The following is a 16,666-nucleotide window of genomic DNA, read 5'->3' on the forward strand; positions in this document are numbered from 1 at the left end:
GGGTTTTGACTGTTACTTTAGTTTTTTTTTCATCAAATGCAAGAGGTATAGCAATTCTATTCAATTATAATTTTGAGGTTAAAATATCTAAGGAAAAAGGAGATGTGGATGGTGATTTTCTTCTTTTAGATTTTACTGCTGAAGAAAAAAGGTTTCTCTTATGTTGTTTATATGGACCAAACAATGATAACCCTGATTTTTATGAAAGATTACATGAGTACATTAATGACTTTAATTGTGAAAATGTCATATTATGTGGTGACTTTAACCTTGTTTTAAATCCTGAATTAGACTACTATAATTATAAACATATAAATAACCCTAATGCAAGACAGAGGGTTATAGAGCTTATGGAAGAAAACAACTTAGTTGATATTTATAGACAAAATAATCCAGATGCTTTGAGATATACTTGAAGAAAAAAGTCCCATTAAGCAAAGTAGATTAGATTTTTTTCTTGTATCGGAGAATTTACTGTCAAGTGTTACAACAAGTTCTATAGAACCTAGCTATAGGTCCGACCACTCGATTATTACTTTATGTTTAAAGTTCAATGATTTTAAGAAAGGCAAAGGATTATGGAAATTTAATAATTCTCTTTTATATGATGAACAATTTTTAAACTCAATTAAGGGGGTGATACAAAGGGTTAAAGAGCAGTATGCAGCTCCAGTTTACAACATAGATAACTTGCAATCTATTGAAGATGAAAAATTGTATTTTTAGTCAATGACCAGTTATTTCTAGAAACACTTCTTATGGAAATTAGAGGGAAATGTATTTCGTATTCGTCTTTTTAAAAAAATGCAGACTTTTCAAAGAAGAAAAACTTATAAAAGAAATAAGTTCCCTGGAGGAATTGGCACAGGGATCTACAAGCAATAATGAAACTCTTGAAGAAAAAAAGCGTTGGAAGATATTAGAAAAGAAAAAATGGCTGGTGTATATATAAGGTCAAGGGCAAGATGGATAGAAGAAGGGGAGAAACCGACAAAATATTTCTGCAATCTGGAGTCAAGAAATTTCTTAAGTAAAATTATTCCAAAAATTGAATTAGAAAATGGAGAGACAGTTTATAATCAATCAGATATCTTAAAAACAACCAAACAATATTATGAAAATTTATATAGAAATGTAGATGATGTCATTAAAAATGTTAACCTTCAGGAGGAAATGAATTTTTCAGATATTAAAAAGCTTTCCAATGAAGAGTCAAGGTCATTAGAAGGTCAAATTACAATCAAGGAGGCAGGAGAAACACTTTTTAGGATGAAATCAAATAAATCACCTGGCTCAGATGGCTTTACCTCAGAATTTTTTAAGGTCTTTTGGAAATTATGGACGTTAATATGTTTAAATTGAAATATGGAATCCATACAAACTTTCTTGAGTACAATGGACTTATACCTGCTATCAGAGAATGGATGAAAACCAAAAATATTATTTCTATGCCAACTGTGTATATGCCATATATTACACAAAAAATATTCCGTTTATTAAATGCGAAGAAATCAAGAAATATATATGAAATTTTGAAAAGCAATGACATCAAGCCATTAGGTCAAACTAGCTTGAATAGAATTTTTAACTTGAATGATAGTGAATGGGAAAAAGTTTTTTCATTTTGATTTAAGCTCACTAAGGATACAAAACTTCAGTGGTTACAGTTCCGCATTAATCATAAAATATTAGCAACAAATTCCTTTTTACATAAAATTAAGAAAATAGGTTCATATGAGTGTTCTTTTTGTGAAACTGAGACAGAAACTATTGAACACATATTCTGGGAATGTGAAGCAATACAAGACCTATTGAATAGTTTTGATAGTTATTGTCTTAGAAAGATTCATATTAATGTTGTATATTTTAAAAAAAGAATTCATATTGGGATCTTTTGCAAAATTAGACAAAATAAAGTATCTCATTGCTCTTCTGATTAAATAATTTGTCTATAGAATGAGATGAAGTGGTAAAAACCTCTCCTTGAATGGACTGATATCCTCCATCAAATATATGTATGAAACAAATAAGTATATGGCATACAAGAACAATAATCAGGTGACTTTTGACGAAGGCTGGAAACCCTGGAAGAATCTGTTTTTGTAATTTTTTCTTACTATTCCTTCTCTCTCTCCTCTCTTTCTTGCTCTACTTCTCATTCTCTCTCTCTCTCTCTCTCTCTCTCTCTCTCTCTCTCTCTCTCTCTCTCTCTCTCTCCCATAAAACAATTACAGAAAATGTATATTTGTATTGTATAATTATGTATTAGAATCTGTAAATAAAAAAAAAGACAATAGGAATAGGCCAAAGGTATACATCAATTTGGGCATCCTTTTGTTTACTTAACTATTCAACATCTGTACTTAAATAAATTCAAAATTGTCACGGTTTTTTTTTAAGTTTTCATATTACACACGAACACATTAATTATATAGAAATGATATAGTCTTTATACGTTTGTATGCTTGTGATTAAAAATATTATCATAAGCAAAATTCTATTTGTAGCAATGTTTTCCCCATCATTTTCGTTCAATTTTTGAATGCTTTAATGTTTGTATAAAGTCTAAAACTCATTTTATTGCCTTGAACCCGGCCAAAAGACCATAAACTGAGAACAAATTTAAGTCAAAATTTTGATGTTTAGTATCTTTAGTTTATAATTTGTATTTGCTTTAAAATTTGCAATGTTGTAAATGTGTAATATTTTATTAAAATCTATGGTTAAACTTTTGTTTGATTATCGAAATTGTTTCAAAAGAGTTATAATCGTTTGAAATTTTGACTAAAGTTTGTACTCATGTATGGACTTGGGGATCGGTTTCATTCGTGGCTTTTTTTTAATATCGTAATGTGCTTATTTCCAACTAGAGATCTACTCTATTTAGGTTTTAAAAATAAGTTTTCTTAAAACGTAAAGAATTATTTCACCGGCATCATTTTTAATCATAGCGATTTTTTTTTCAAGCTTTCCATAGAGTACAGAATTTATTTTTGATTCTTTGTTTTAATTATAAGAACCTTAAAATGGAAGAGTAGCAAAACAGTAATAATAATATGAAGAAAACTGCAATTATCTGAAAGCAAATCGTTTATTTCATAATTTAAATAACATTCTTACTTTTTGTCCTTTTGATCATAGTACACCATTCCATACCAAAAAAATCAATTGTTATTATTGACCAAAAGATGTCATGTAACAACATTGTAAAATCATATCATGTTACATTAATTACGCATACTTTAATGACGCATACCATAAAATAGAAGTGATATCACAAGATTGAAAAAAAATGCATTGATTTATGCATAAAAAATTAATTAGTGAATATTCCTTTTTTCCTAAGTTTGGGACTTTTGAAATGTTGTAATAAGATTATAAAAACAACATACCGTATCCAGATGTAATTCCAATAAAGACAAACAATATCCAAAAACTGATCATGTTTGATAGAATCACACTAATATCATTCAACGCCCAAACGCAATAATATGAAAAAAAAGTCCAAATCACTTATAGGGAAAAATATATCTATGGAGGACAATATTGGAAACAATTAATGAACAAGGTTAAGAGAAAAAAAAACGACAAAGGTTTAAGAAGTATCTATTAGTAATTAATTGAGTAGAATAGGTTGCAGATTGTAAAATATGTTCTTGTGTTCTATAAATGTCTGTTAATTTTCATTTCACTAAAAATATTATGTCATTGGAAAATAGATCTTCAAAAACTCTTTCGAAAAAGGCCCCTCCACCACAGGAACCAACACTGTCGGTGAAAAAGGTTGAGTGTTTCATTAGTCGACCAATCTAGAGATGGGAATGGTGTTTGGCCATTATAGCTTGTCAGAAATTCCAACCAGACCTTGGCATCTTCCTTTAATTCAGATGTAACACTTATATGGAAATGTGACTTTCTAATGCCTAACGTTTTGTTATAAAACCTACGGTTAAAGGCTTTACTTCCTAGTAGAGCTTTGGCAAAGAAATTTTAATTCTTTAAATGAGACTTTTTTTTATGTTAGATCAGGGTGGTACATGTCAGTCTGGACCTTAGTTCAATGCATTAATTTGTCTGATAGGATGCAATAGTATACAGTTGTTAACTGGGGTCTCGGGCAACAGTCGATCTGTCGGACCAGTGTGCAAACGGTTGCCGAAGGCCGAAGGCCGCGGGCAACAGTTTACACATTGGTCCGACAGGTCGACTGTTGCCCGAGACCCTTGTCGACAACTGTTTTGTTATACTCCTACCAAATAAAATTCATATACAGGTAACTCTTGATGGCTCGAAGTTCGATACCTCGAAGTACTTGATCGCTCGAAGTGAGTCTCTGGTCCCAATTTTTCCCCCTATATAACTAAGCAAAGAACTACGAACTCTAACTCTTGATTCCCGCCTACATTTTGCACCCATCAAATTCAATATTAATGGCAATTTGGCCAATAAATCTTTGTTTAATACAAAGAACAGTTCTATAGTAATTGATTAATCATTTTAATTCCAGCGATAGATAGTAAATCATCATTAATTCCAGCTCTTGAAAAAAAAGGGGTAGATGCATGATATTTTCTACTGAAATCAAACGTTCAAGAATCACCATATCTATACCCCCCGCTTGAAAAGTGGGAGGGTATATAGTAATGGGGATTTTCGTCCGTCCGTCCGTCCGTCCGTCAGTCTGTTACGCTTTATCTCTTATCCGCAACTCCTCTTATGCTACTGAGTGAAATTTAACGAACCTTTCACAGAATCTTTATTACATACTGTAAATCAACTTTTATTCGCATGCGAGAAATTTTCGCGTAGTTCGCGAGAACCTCGAAATCGCGAATATTTCACGCTGCGAACCGGTCCTTATAGTATATTTGTCTATTAAAAGGCTTGATCGCGAAAATTAATCGTTGCAAATTAGTTTATCCTTGGTAATTGCGAAATAAAGTCGTCGCGAATAAAAGTTGGTTTACAATATTGCCATTGTGCACCTCTTATTTTACTTTTTTTTATTCGACACGTATTTTAGGTTTCCCATAGCAAAACATGGACATTGCCATTAAATGTTTGCGTATGACGTCACATATAGAAGCTTCTTGGTAACATTTGATAGGACGAGTTATTTCTCTTTATACATTACCGTAAAACAATATAAAGCAACACATGGACATTATAGGAGGCGGGGGGTATCATTTAGTGAGCTCATTGCTCACAGTACCTCTAGTTTGAAATAGTCTTACATATGATAAAATGTATCTCATATCTTTTCTTATGTTTTAAGCAAATAAATGAAACAAAATTATATAAATTATTAAAATACAATTATTTAGTTGTAAATAGCTTTTAAAATTGGTTGAAAGAGCAGCATTTTTTCGTTTTTGTCTATAAACATATGCCCCCCCCCCCCCCCCCCCCCGTGAAACACAAAATGCTTTGGCATAAATTTGTAAAATGACAGTCCATGTTACCTGTAAAAATCAATTTTTATTTCACGGGGAGGGGGGGGATGTTTTAAAAATATTTTCCGTTTTCCATTGATTTCTATAGTAAAAAACTCAAGTTTTACCAAAATTATAGAGTTATCACTCCTTGGAATCCCAAATAAGTAACGTTTTATGAAAATTCATATAAATATCTATAATAATTTTGAAAATAATTCGAATATGTTAACTTCTGAGAATTGACTTAGAGGTAGGCGGGGGAACAATACTATCGTTCGTAGTTCTTTATTCTTGATTTCTCAAACTCTTGATCTCCCGAAATCCCTTATCCCTCGAAGTCAAAATGCAGTCCCGCTATGCATTTTCTATTGAAATTTACCCTCGATACCTCGAAGTGGCTATGTGCATACATGTACAAATTACATAATTAGCAAATTTACCTAGACATTCAATGGCCCCAGCCACTGTTATGCGCATGCGTGGGTTAGTAATGTCGGGCTTAAAATTTGGCTCCGTAATTATGTTCCCCAACATATTGTTTTTACTCTGTTTCTTATTATTTTTATTATTATGATTATTAAGGTCTTCCGTTTCCAACGGAATACCTTCTACTGATACGTTTGTTTCTTTTCCACTATTATTATGTCGTCCCAGACGAAGTCGTCGGGACGACATATTGCGATTGTACGCATGTTTTTTGTCCAGGCGTTTTCTCGGAGATGGCTGGGACAATCTTCCTGAAACTTTCCTCAAAGGACGATCATTGGTTTTTGTCGTGCCATGTGGTCATTCAGTTTCAAAATGGCTACCGTTGCCATGGAAACCTACAAAAAGCGACGAATTTTGTCCGCGAGTGTTCTCTCTGGTCCCTTGGACATTCTTCATGAAACTTTGTTGTTGTAATGGTTAGTATTTGTAATTGTGCGATTTGATTTAAAAGTTGCAAATTGTCAATAGTTGCCATGGAAACAGGGACAAAGTGAAAATTCTTTAACTTTGATTTTAAATCAAAGTATTGAAAGTACTGAAAGGACTGATACGAGTTGATAGTTTTCCAAGCTTAGCTATAATGGGTTTTGATTTAGTGATGACAAATAATGAAAGTCTTCTCTAATTCGGGACGACATAAGCTATTGCTTGCAATAGCAAACTTTCTAGTTATGTCGCCCCGAACGAAGTCGGGGACGACATATTGATATTGTGCGCATGTTTTTTTTATCCAGGCTGTTTCTCGGAGATGGCTGGGACAATCTTCCTGAAACTTTCCTCAAAGGACGATCACTGGTTGTAGTTGTGCAGTGAGGTCGTTCAGTTCCAATATGTCTACCGTTGCCATGGAAACCTGTAAAAAGCGACAAATTTTGTCCGAGAGTGTTCTCTCTGGTCCCTTAAACGTTCGTCATGAAACTTTTCTTATTTTAAGGATTAGTATCTGTAGTTCTGCAACTCGTATTTAAAATTTTCATATAATCGATTATTGCCATGGAAACCAGGTGAAAGTAAAAATTCTTTAATTTCGATTTTCTCAATAACTACTCAGGCAATCGTTTTGAAACTTTCAATGTTTATTCCTTGCAATGTGTCAAAGTGATTTCTACTTTCAAAATAATTGTAATGAGTCGCTCACGGTTGCCATAGAAACGAAACAGAAAAAAAGATTCAGATGTACACATGTGTTCTCCAAGGTCTAGGTCAAAGGGTCAAAGTTCGTCGTATCCAATAAAAGTTCTTTTCACAAGGATTACATATTTGAAATACGAAAGCCCTAGTACTTACCGTTCAAACGTTATGGCTATTTACTATGTTCAAGACGACCCCCCCCCCCCCCCCCCTTTTATTGAAGCACACAGCCAAGTAGAATACACAGATATAACATATACAACTTACAAGTAACTTTTTAAAATCTTCATTCATAAAATTCAGTTCCCGTCATGTGATATTTTGCCATCATTCATTCTCCTTCTGTTTTGTCTCTTGAATTTATAAATATTTTATTTTATCTATATAAAAAAAATAACGATTGTCAGCTGCATTTATTATCATTTCGCGTTTTCTTGTATATCTATCACTTGTATATTATTCATTTCATTAGATAGTGCAAGTATAAATTAAAAAATTGGTACGTCATTTCCATAGTTTTTATTCATTCATAAATTCTTTGATCCGCTCCTGATGGTTCGCAAAGCCTTGATCACCACTGTATACAAAACATTCATCTCGCCGAAAATGTTCATGATTCCGCTAAACTGAGAAAGTTCACACATGATTTATCATCTCATAACACACATCAGCTCTCTGCAATGCAGAAATGCTCGAATTGAAGGGAAAATTCAGGAGTTATTCATGAGAAAAATTCAGGAGTTATTATGTCGCCCCGAACGAAGTCGGGGACGACATATTGATATTGTACGCATGTTTTTTTTATCCAGGCTGTTTCTCGGAGATGGCTGGGACAATCTTCCTGAAACTTTCCTCAAAGGACGATCACTGGTTGTAGTTGTGCAGTGAGGTCGTTCAGTTCCAATATGTCTACCGTTGCCATGGAAACCTGTAAAAAGCGACAAATTTTGTCCGAGAGTGTTCTCTCTGGTCCCTTAAACGTTCGTCATGAAACTTTTCTTATTTTAAGGATTAGTATCTGTAGTTCTGCAACTCGTATTTAAAATTTTCATATAATCGATTATTGCCATGGAAACCAGGTGAAAGTAAAAATTCTTTAATTTCGATTTTCTCAATAACTACTCAGGCAATCGTTTTGAAACTTTCAATGTTTATTCCTTGCAATGTGTCAAAGTGATTTCTACTTTCAAAATAATTGTAATGAGTCGCTCACGGTTGCCATAGAAACGAAACAGAAAAAAAGATTCAGATGTACACATGTGTTCTCCAAGGTCTAGGTCAAAGGGTCAAAGTTCGTCGTATCCAATAAAAGTTCTTTTCACAAGGATTACATATTTGAAATACGAAAGCCCTAGTACTTACCGTTCAAACGTTATGGCTATTTACTATGTTCAAGACGACCCCCCCCTTTTATTGAAGCACACAGCCAAGTAGAATACACAGATATAACATATACAACTTACAAGTAACTTTTTAAAATCTTCATTCATAAAATTCAGTTCCCGTCATGTGATATTTTGCCATCATTCATTCTCCTTCTGTTTTGTCTCTTGAATTTATAAATATTTTATTTTATCTATATAAAAAAATAACGATTGTCAGCTGCATTTATTATCATTTCGCGTTTTCTTGTATATCTATCACTTGTATATTATTCATTTCATTAGATAGTGCAAGTATAAATTAAAAAATTGGTACGTCATTTCCATAGTTTTTATTCATTCATAAATTCTTTGATCCGCTCCTGATGGTTCGCAAAGCCTTGATCACCACTGTATACAAAACATTCATCTCGCCGAAAATGTTCATGATTCCGCTAAACTGAGAAAGTTCACACATGATTTATCATCTCATAACACACATCAGCTCTCTGCAATGCAGAAATGCTCGAATTGAAGGGGAAAATTCAGGAGTTATTGATGAGAAAAATTCAGGAGTTATTATGTCGCCCCGAACGAAGTCGGGGACGACATATTGATATTGTACGCATGTTTTTTTTATCCAGGCTGTTTCTCGGAGATGGCTGGGACAATCTTCCTGAAACTTTCCTCAAAGGACGATCACTGGTTGTAGTTGTGCAGTGAGGTCGTTCAGTTCCAATATGTCTACCGTTGCCATGGAAACCTGTAAAAAGCGACAAATTTTGTCCGAGAGTGTTCTCTCTGGTCCCTTAAACGTTCGTCATGAAACTTTTCTTATTTTAAGGATTAGTATCTGTAGTTCTGCAACTCGTATTTAAAATTTTCATATAATCGATTATTGCCATGGAAACCAGGTGAAAGTAAAAATTCTTTAATTTCGATTTTCTCAATAACTACTCAGGCAATCGTTTTGAAACTTTCAATGTTTATTCCTTGCAATGTGTCAAAGTGATTTCTACTTTCAAAATAATTGTAATGAGTCGCTCACGGTTGCCATAGAAACGAAACAGAAAAAAAGATACAGATGTACACATGTGTTCTCCAAGGTCTAGGTCAAAGGGTCAAAGTTCGTCGTATCCAATAAAAGTTCTTTTCACAAGGATTACATATTTGAAATACGAAAGCCCTAGTACTTACCGTTCAAACGTTATGGCTATTTACTATGTTCAAGACGACCCCCCCCCTTTTATTGAAGCACACAGCCAAGTAGAATACACAGATATAACATATACAACTTACAAGTAACTTTTTAAAATCTTCATTCATAAAATTCAGTTCCCGTCATGTGATATTTTGCCATCATTCATTCTCCTTCTGTTTTGTCTCTTGAATTTATAAATATTTTATTTTATCTATATAAAAAAAATAACGATTGTCAGCTGCATTTATTATCATTTGGCGTTTTCTTGTATATCTATCACTTGTATATTATTCATTTCATTAGATAGTGCAAGTATAAATTAAAAAATTGGTACGTCATTTCCATAGTTTTTATTCATTCATAAATTCTTTGATCCGCTCCTGATGGTTCGCAAAGCCTTGATCACCACTGTATACAAAACATTCATCTCGCCGAAAATGTTCATGATTCCGCTAAACTGAGAAAGTTCACACATGATTTATCATCTCATAACACACATCAGCTCTCTGCAATGCAGAAATGCTCGAATTGAAGGGGAAAATTCAGGAGTTATTGATGAGAAAAATTCAGGAGTTATTATGTCGCCCCGAACGAAGTCGGGGACGACATATTGATATTGTACGCATGTTTTTTTTATCCAGGCTGTTTCTCGGAGATGGCTGGGACAATCTTCCTGAAACTTTCCTCAAAGGACGATCACTGGTTGTAGTTGTGCAGTGAGGTCGTTCAGTTCCAATATGTCTACCGTTGCCATGGAAACCTGTAAAAAGCGACAAATTTTGTCCGAGAGTGTTCTCTCTGGTCCCTTAAACGTTCGTCATGAAACTTTTCTTATTTTAAAGATTAGTATCTGTAGTTCTGCAACTCGTATTTAAAATTTTCATATAATCGATTATTGCCATGGAAACCAGGTGAAAGTAAAAATTCTTTAATTTCGATTTTCTCAATAACTACTCAGGCAATCGTTTTGAAACTTTCAATGTTTATTCCTTGCAATGTGTCAAAGTGATTTCTACTTTCAAAATAATTGTAATGAGTCGCTCACGGTTGCCATAGAAACGAAACAGAAAAAAAGATTCAGATGTACACATGTGTTCTCCAAGGTCTAGGTCAAAGGGTCAAAGTTCGTCGTATCCAATATAAGTTCTTTTCACAAGGATTACATATTTGAAATACGAAAGCCCTAGTACTTACCGTTCAAACGTTATGGCTATTTACTATGTTCAAGACGACCCCCCCCCCTTTTATTGAAGCACACAGCCAAGTAGAATACACAGATATAACATATACAACTTACAAGTAACTTTTTAAAATCTTCATTCATAAAATTCAGTTCCCGTCATGTGATATTTTGCCATCATTCATTCTCCTTCTGTTTTGTCTCTTGAATTTATAAATATTTTATTTTATCTATATAAAAAAAATAACGATTGTCAGCTGCATTTATTATCATTTGGCGTTTTCTTGTATATCTATCACTTGTATATTATTCATTTCATTAGATAGTGCAAGTATAAATTAAAAAATTGGTACGTCATTTCCATAGTTTTTATTCATTCATAAATTCTTTGATCCGCTCCTGATGGTTCGCAAAGCCTTGATCACCACTGTATACAAAACATTCATCTCGCCGAAAATGTTCATGATTCCGCTAAACTGAGAAAGTTCACACATGATTTATCATCTCATAACACACATCAGCTCTCTGCAATGCAGAAATGCTCGAATTGAAGGGGAAAATTCAGGAGTTATTGATGAGAAAAATTCAGGAGTTATTATGTCGCCCCGAACGAAGTCGGGGACGACATATTGATATTGTACGCATGTTTTTTTTATCCAGGCTGTTTCTCGGAGATGGCTGGGACAATCTTCCTGAAACTTTCCTCAAAGGACGATCACTGGTTGTAGTTGTGCAGTGAGGTCGTTCAGTTCCAATATGTCTACCGTTGCCATGGAAACCTGTAAAAAGCGACAAATTTTGTCCGAGAGTGTTCTCTCTGGTCCCTTAAACGTTCGTCATGAAACTTTTCTTATTTTAAGGATTAGTATCTGTAGTTCTGCAACTCGTATTTAAAATTTTCATATAATCGATTATTGCCATGGAAACCAGGTGAAAGTAAAAATTCTTTAATTTCGATTTTCTCAATAACTACTCAGGCAATCGTTTTGAAACTTTCAATGTTTATTCCTTGCAATGTGTCAAAGTGATTTCTACTTTCAAAATAATTGTAATGAGTCGCTCACGGTTGCCATAGAAACGAAACAGAAAAAAAGATACAGATGTACACATGTGTTCTCCAAGGTCTAGGTCAAAGGGTCAAAGTTCGTCGTATCCAATAAAAGTTCTTTTCACAAGGATTACATATTTGAAATACGAAAGCCCTAGTACTTACCGTTCAAACGTTATGGCTATTTACTATGTTCAAGACGACCCCCCCCCCTTTTATTGAAGCACACAGCCAAGTAGAATACACAGATATAACATATACAACTTACAAGTAACTTTTTAAAATCTTCATTCATAAAATTCAGTTCCCGTCATGTGATATTTTGCCATCATTCATTCTCCTTCTGTTTTGTCTCTTGAATTTATAAATATTTTATTTTATCTATATAAAAAAAATAACGATTGTCAGCTGCATTTATTATCATTTGGCGTTTTCTTGTATATCTATCACTTGTATATTATTCATTTCATTAGATAGTGCAAGTATAAATTAAAAAATTGGTACGTCATTTCCATAGTTTTTATTCATTCATAAATTCTTTGATCCGCTCCTGATGGTTCGCAAAGCCTTGATCACCACTGTATACAAAACATTCATCTCGCCGAAAATGTTCATGATTCCGCTAAACTGAGAAAGTTCACACATGATTTATCATCTCATAACACACATCAGCTCTCTGCAATGCAGAAATGCTCGAATTGAAGGGGAAAATTCAGGAGTTATTGATGAGAAAAATTCAGGAGTTATTATGTCGCCCCGAACGAAGTCGGGGACGACATATTGATATTGTACGCATGTTTTTTTTATCCAGGCTGTTTCTCGGAGATGGCTGGGACAATCTTCCTGAAACTTTCCTCAAAGGACGATCACTGGTTGTAGTTGTGCAGTGAGGTCGTTCAGTTCCAATATGTTTACCGTTGCCATGGAAACCTGTAAAAAGCGACAAATTTTGTCCGAGAGTGTTCTCTCTGGTCCCTTAAACGTTCGTCATGAAACTTTTCTTATTTTAAGGATTAGTATCTGTAGTTCTGCAACTCGTATTTAAAATTTTCATATAATCGATTATTGCCATGGAAACCAGGTGAAAGTAAAAATTCTTTAATTTCGATTTTCTCAATAACTACTCAGGCAATCGTTTTGAAACTTTCAATGTTTATTCCTTGCAATGTGTCAAAGTGATTTCTACTTTCAAAATAATTGTAATGAGTCGCTCACGGTTGCCATAGAAACGAAACAGAAAAAAAGATACAGATGTACACATGTGTTCTCCAAGGTCTAGGTCAAAGGGTCAAAGTTCGTCGTATCCAATAAAAGTTCTTTTCACAAGGATTACATATTTGAAATACGAAAGCCCTAGTACTTACCGTTCAAACGTTATGGCTATTTACTATGTTCAAGACGACCCCCCCCCCTTTTATTGAAGCACACAGCCAAGTAGAATACACAGATATAACATATACAACTTACAAGTAACTTTTTAAAATCTTCATTCATAAAATTCAGTTCCCGTCATGTGATATTTTGCCATCATTCATTCTCCTTCTGTTTTGTCTCTTGAATTTATAAATATTTTATTTTATCTATATAAAAAAAATAACGATTGTCAGCTGCATTTATTATCATTTGGCGTTTTCTTGTATATCTATCACTTGTATATTATTCATTTCATTAGATAGTGCAAGTATAAATTAAAAAATTGGTACGTCATTTCCATAGTTTTTATTCATTCATAAATTCTTTGATCCGCTCCTGATGGTTCGCAAAGCCTTGATCACCACTGTATACAAAACATTCATCTCGCCGAAAATGTTCATGATTCCGCTAAACTGAGAAAGTTCACACATGATTTATCATCTCATAACACACATCAGCTCTCTGCAATGCAGAAATGCTCGAATTGAAGGGGAAAATTCAGGAGTTATTGATGAGAAAAATTCAGGAGTTATTATGTCGCCCCGAACGAAGTCGGGGACGACATATTGATATTGTACGCATGTTTTTTTTATCCAGGCTGTTTCTCGGAGATGGCTGGGACAATCTTCCTGAAACTTTCCTCAAAGGACGATCACTGGTTGTAGTTGTGCAGTGAGGTCGTTCAGTTCCAATATGTCTACCGTTGCCATGGAAACCTGTAAAAAGCGACAAATTTTGTCCGAGAGTGTTCTCTCTGGTCCCTTAAACGTTCGTCATGAAACTTTTCTTATTTTAAGGATTAGTATCTGTAGTTCTGCAACTCGTATTTAAAATTTTCATATAATCGATTATTGCCATGGAAACCAGGTGAAAGTAAAAATTCTTTAATTTCGATTTTCTCAATAACTACTCAGGCAATCGTTTTGAAACTTTCAATGTTTATTCCTTGCAATGTGTCAAAGTGATTTCTACTTTCAAAATAATTGTAATGAGTCGCTCACGGTTGCCATAGAAACGAAACAGAAAAAAAGATACAGATGTACACATGTGTTCTCCAAGGTCTAGGTCAAAGGGTCAAAGTTCGTCGTATCCAATAAAAGTTCTTTTCACAAGGATTACATATTTGAAATACGAAAGCCCTAGTACTTACCGTTCAAACGTTATGGCTATTTACTATGTTCAAGACGACCCCCCCCCCTTTTATTGAAGCACACAGCCAAGTAGAATACACAGATATAACATATACAACTTACAAGTAACTTTTTAAAATCTTCATTCATAAAATTCAGTTCCCGTCATGTGATATTTTGCCATCATTCATTCTCCTTCTGTTTTGTCTCTTGAATTTATAAATATTTTATTTTATCTATATAAAAAAAATAACGATTGTCAGCTGCATTTATTATCATTTGGCGTTTTCTTGTATATCTATCACTTGTATATTATTCATTTCATTAGATAGTGCAAGTATAAATTAAAAAATTGGTACGTCATTTCCATAGTTTTTATTCATTCATAAATTCTTTGATCCGCTCCTGATGGTTCGCAAAGCCTTGATCACCACTGTATACAAAACATTCATCTCGCCGAAAATGTTCATGATTCCGCTAAACTGAGAAAGTTCACACATGATTTATCATCTCATAACACACATCAGCTCTCTGCAATGCAGAAATGCTCGAATTGAAGGGGAAAATTCAGGAGTTATTGATGAGAAAAATTCAGGAGTTATTATGTCGCCCCGAACGAAGTCGGGGACGACATATTGATATTGTACGCATGTTTTTTTTATCCAGGCTGTTTCTCGGAGATGGCTGGGACAATCTTCCTGAAACTTTCCTCAAAGGACGATCACTGGTTGTAGTTGTGCAGTGAGGTCGTTCAGTTCCAATATGTCTACCGTTGCCATGGAAACCTGTAAAAAGCGACAAATTTTGTCCGAGAGTGTTCTCTCTGGTCCCTTAAACGTTCGTCATGAAACTTTTCTTATTTTAAGGATTAGTATCTGTAGTTCTGCAACTCGTATTTAAAATTTTCATATAATCGATTATTGCCATGGAAACCAGGTGAAAGTAAAAATTCTTTAATTTCGATTTTCTCAATAACTACTCAGGCAATCGTTTTGAAACTTTCAATGTTTATTCCTTGCAATGTGTCAAAGTGATTTCTACTTTCAAAATAATTGTAATGAGTCGCTCACGGTTGCCATGGAAACGAAACAGAAAAAAAGATTCAGATGTACACATGTGTTCTCCAAGGTCTAGGTCAAAGGGTCAAAGTTCGTCGTATCCAATAAAAGTTCTTTTCACAAGGATTACATATTTGAAATACGAAAGCCCTAGTACTTACCGTTCAAACGTTATGGCTATTTACTATGTTCAAGACGACCCCCCCCCCCCTTTTATTGAAGCACACAGCCAAGTAGAATACACAGATATAACATATACAACTTACAAGTAACTTTTTAAAATCTTCATTCATAAAATTCAGTTCCCGTCATGTGATATTTTGCCATCATTCATTCTCCTTCTGTTTTGTCTCTTGAATTTATAAATATTTTATTTTATCTATATAAAAAAAATAACGATTGTCAGCTGCATTTATTATCATTTGGCGTTTTCTTGTATATCTATCACTTGTATATTATTCATTTCATTAGATAGTGCAAGTATAAATTAAAAAATTGGTACGTCATTTCCATAGTTTTTATTCATTCATAAATTCTTTGATCCGCTCCTGATGGTTCGCAAAGCCTTGATCACCACTGTATACAAAACATTCATCTCGCCGAAAATGTTCATGATTCCGCTAAACTGAGAAAGTTCACACATGATTTATCATCTCATAACACACATCAGCTCTCTGCAATGCAGAAATGCTCGAATTGAAGGGGAAAATTCAGGAGTTATTGATGAGAAAAATTCAGGAGTTATTATGTCGCCCCGAACGAAGTCGGGGACGACATATTGATATTGTACGCATGTTTTTTTTATCCAGGCTGTTTCTCGGAGATGGCTGGGACAATCTTCCTGAAACTTTCCTCAAAGGACGATCACTGGTTGTAGTTGTGCAGTGAGGTCGTTCAGTTCCAATATGTCTACCGTTGCCATGGAAACCTGTAAAAAGCGACAAATTTTGTCCGAGAGTGTTCTCTCTGGTCCCTTAAACGTTCGTCATGAAACTTTTCTTATTTTAAGGATTAGTATCTGTAGTTCTGCAACTCGTATTTAAAATTTTCATATAATCGATTATTGCCATGGAAACCAGGTGAAAGTAAAAATTCTTTAATTTCGATTTTCTCAATAACTACTCAGGCAATCGTTTTGAAACTTTCAATGTTTATTCCTTGCAATGTGTCAAAGTGATTTCTACTTTCAAAATAATTGTAATGAGTCGCTCACGGTTGCC

Source organism: Saccostrea cucullata, unplaced genomic scaffold (assembly GCF_032062105.1).
Source record: "Saccostrea cucullata isolate Sc308-1 unplaced genomic scaffold, CSIRO_AGI_Scuc_v1 ctg4903, whole genome shotgun sequence".
NCBI lineage: Eukaryota > Metazoa > Mollusca > Bivalvia > Ostreida > Ostreidae > Saccostrea > Saccostrea cuccullata.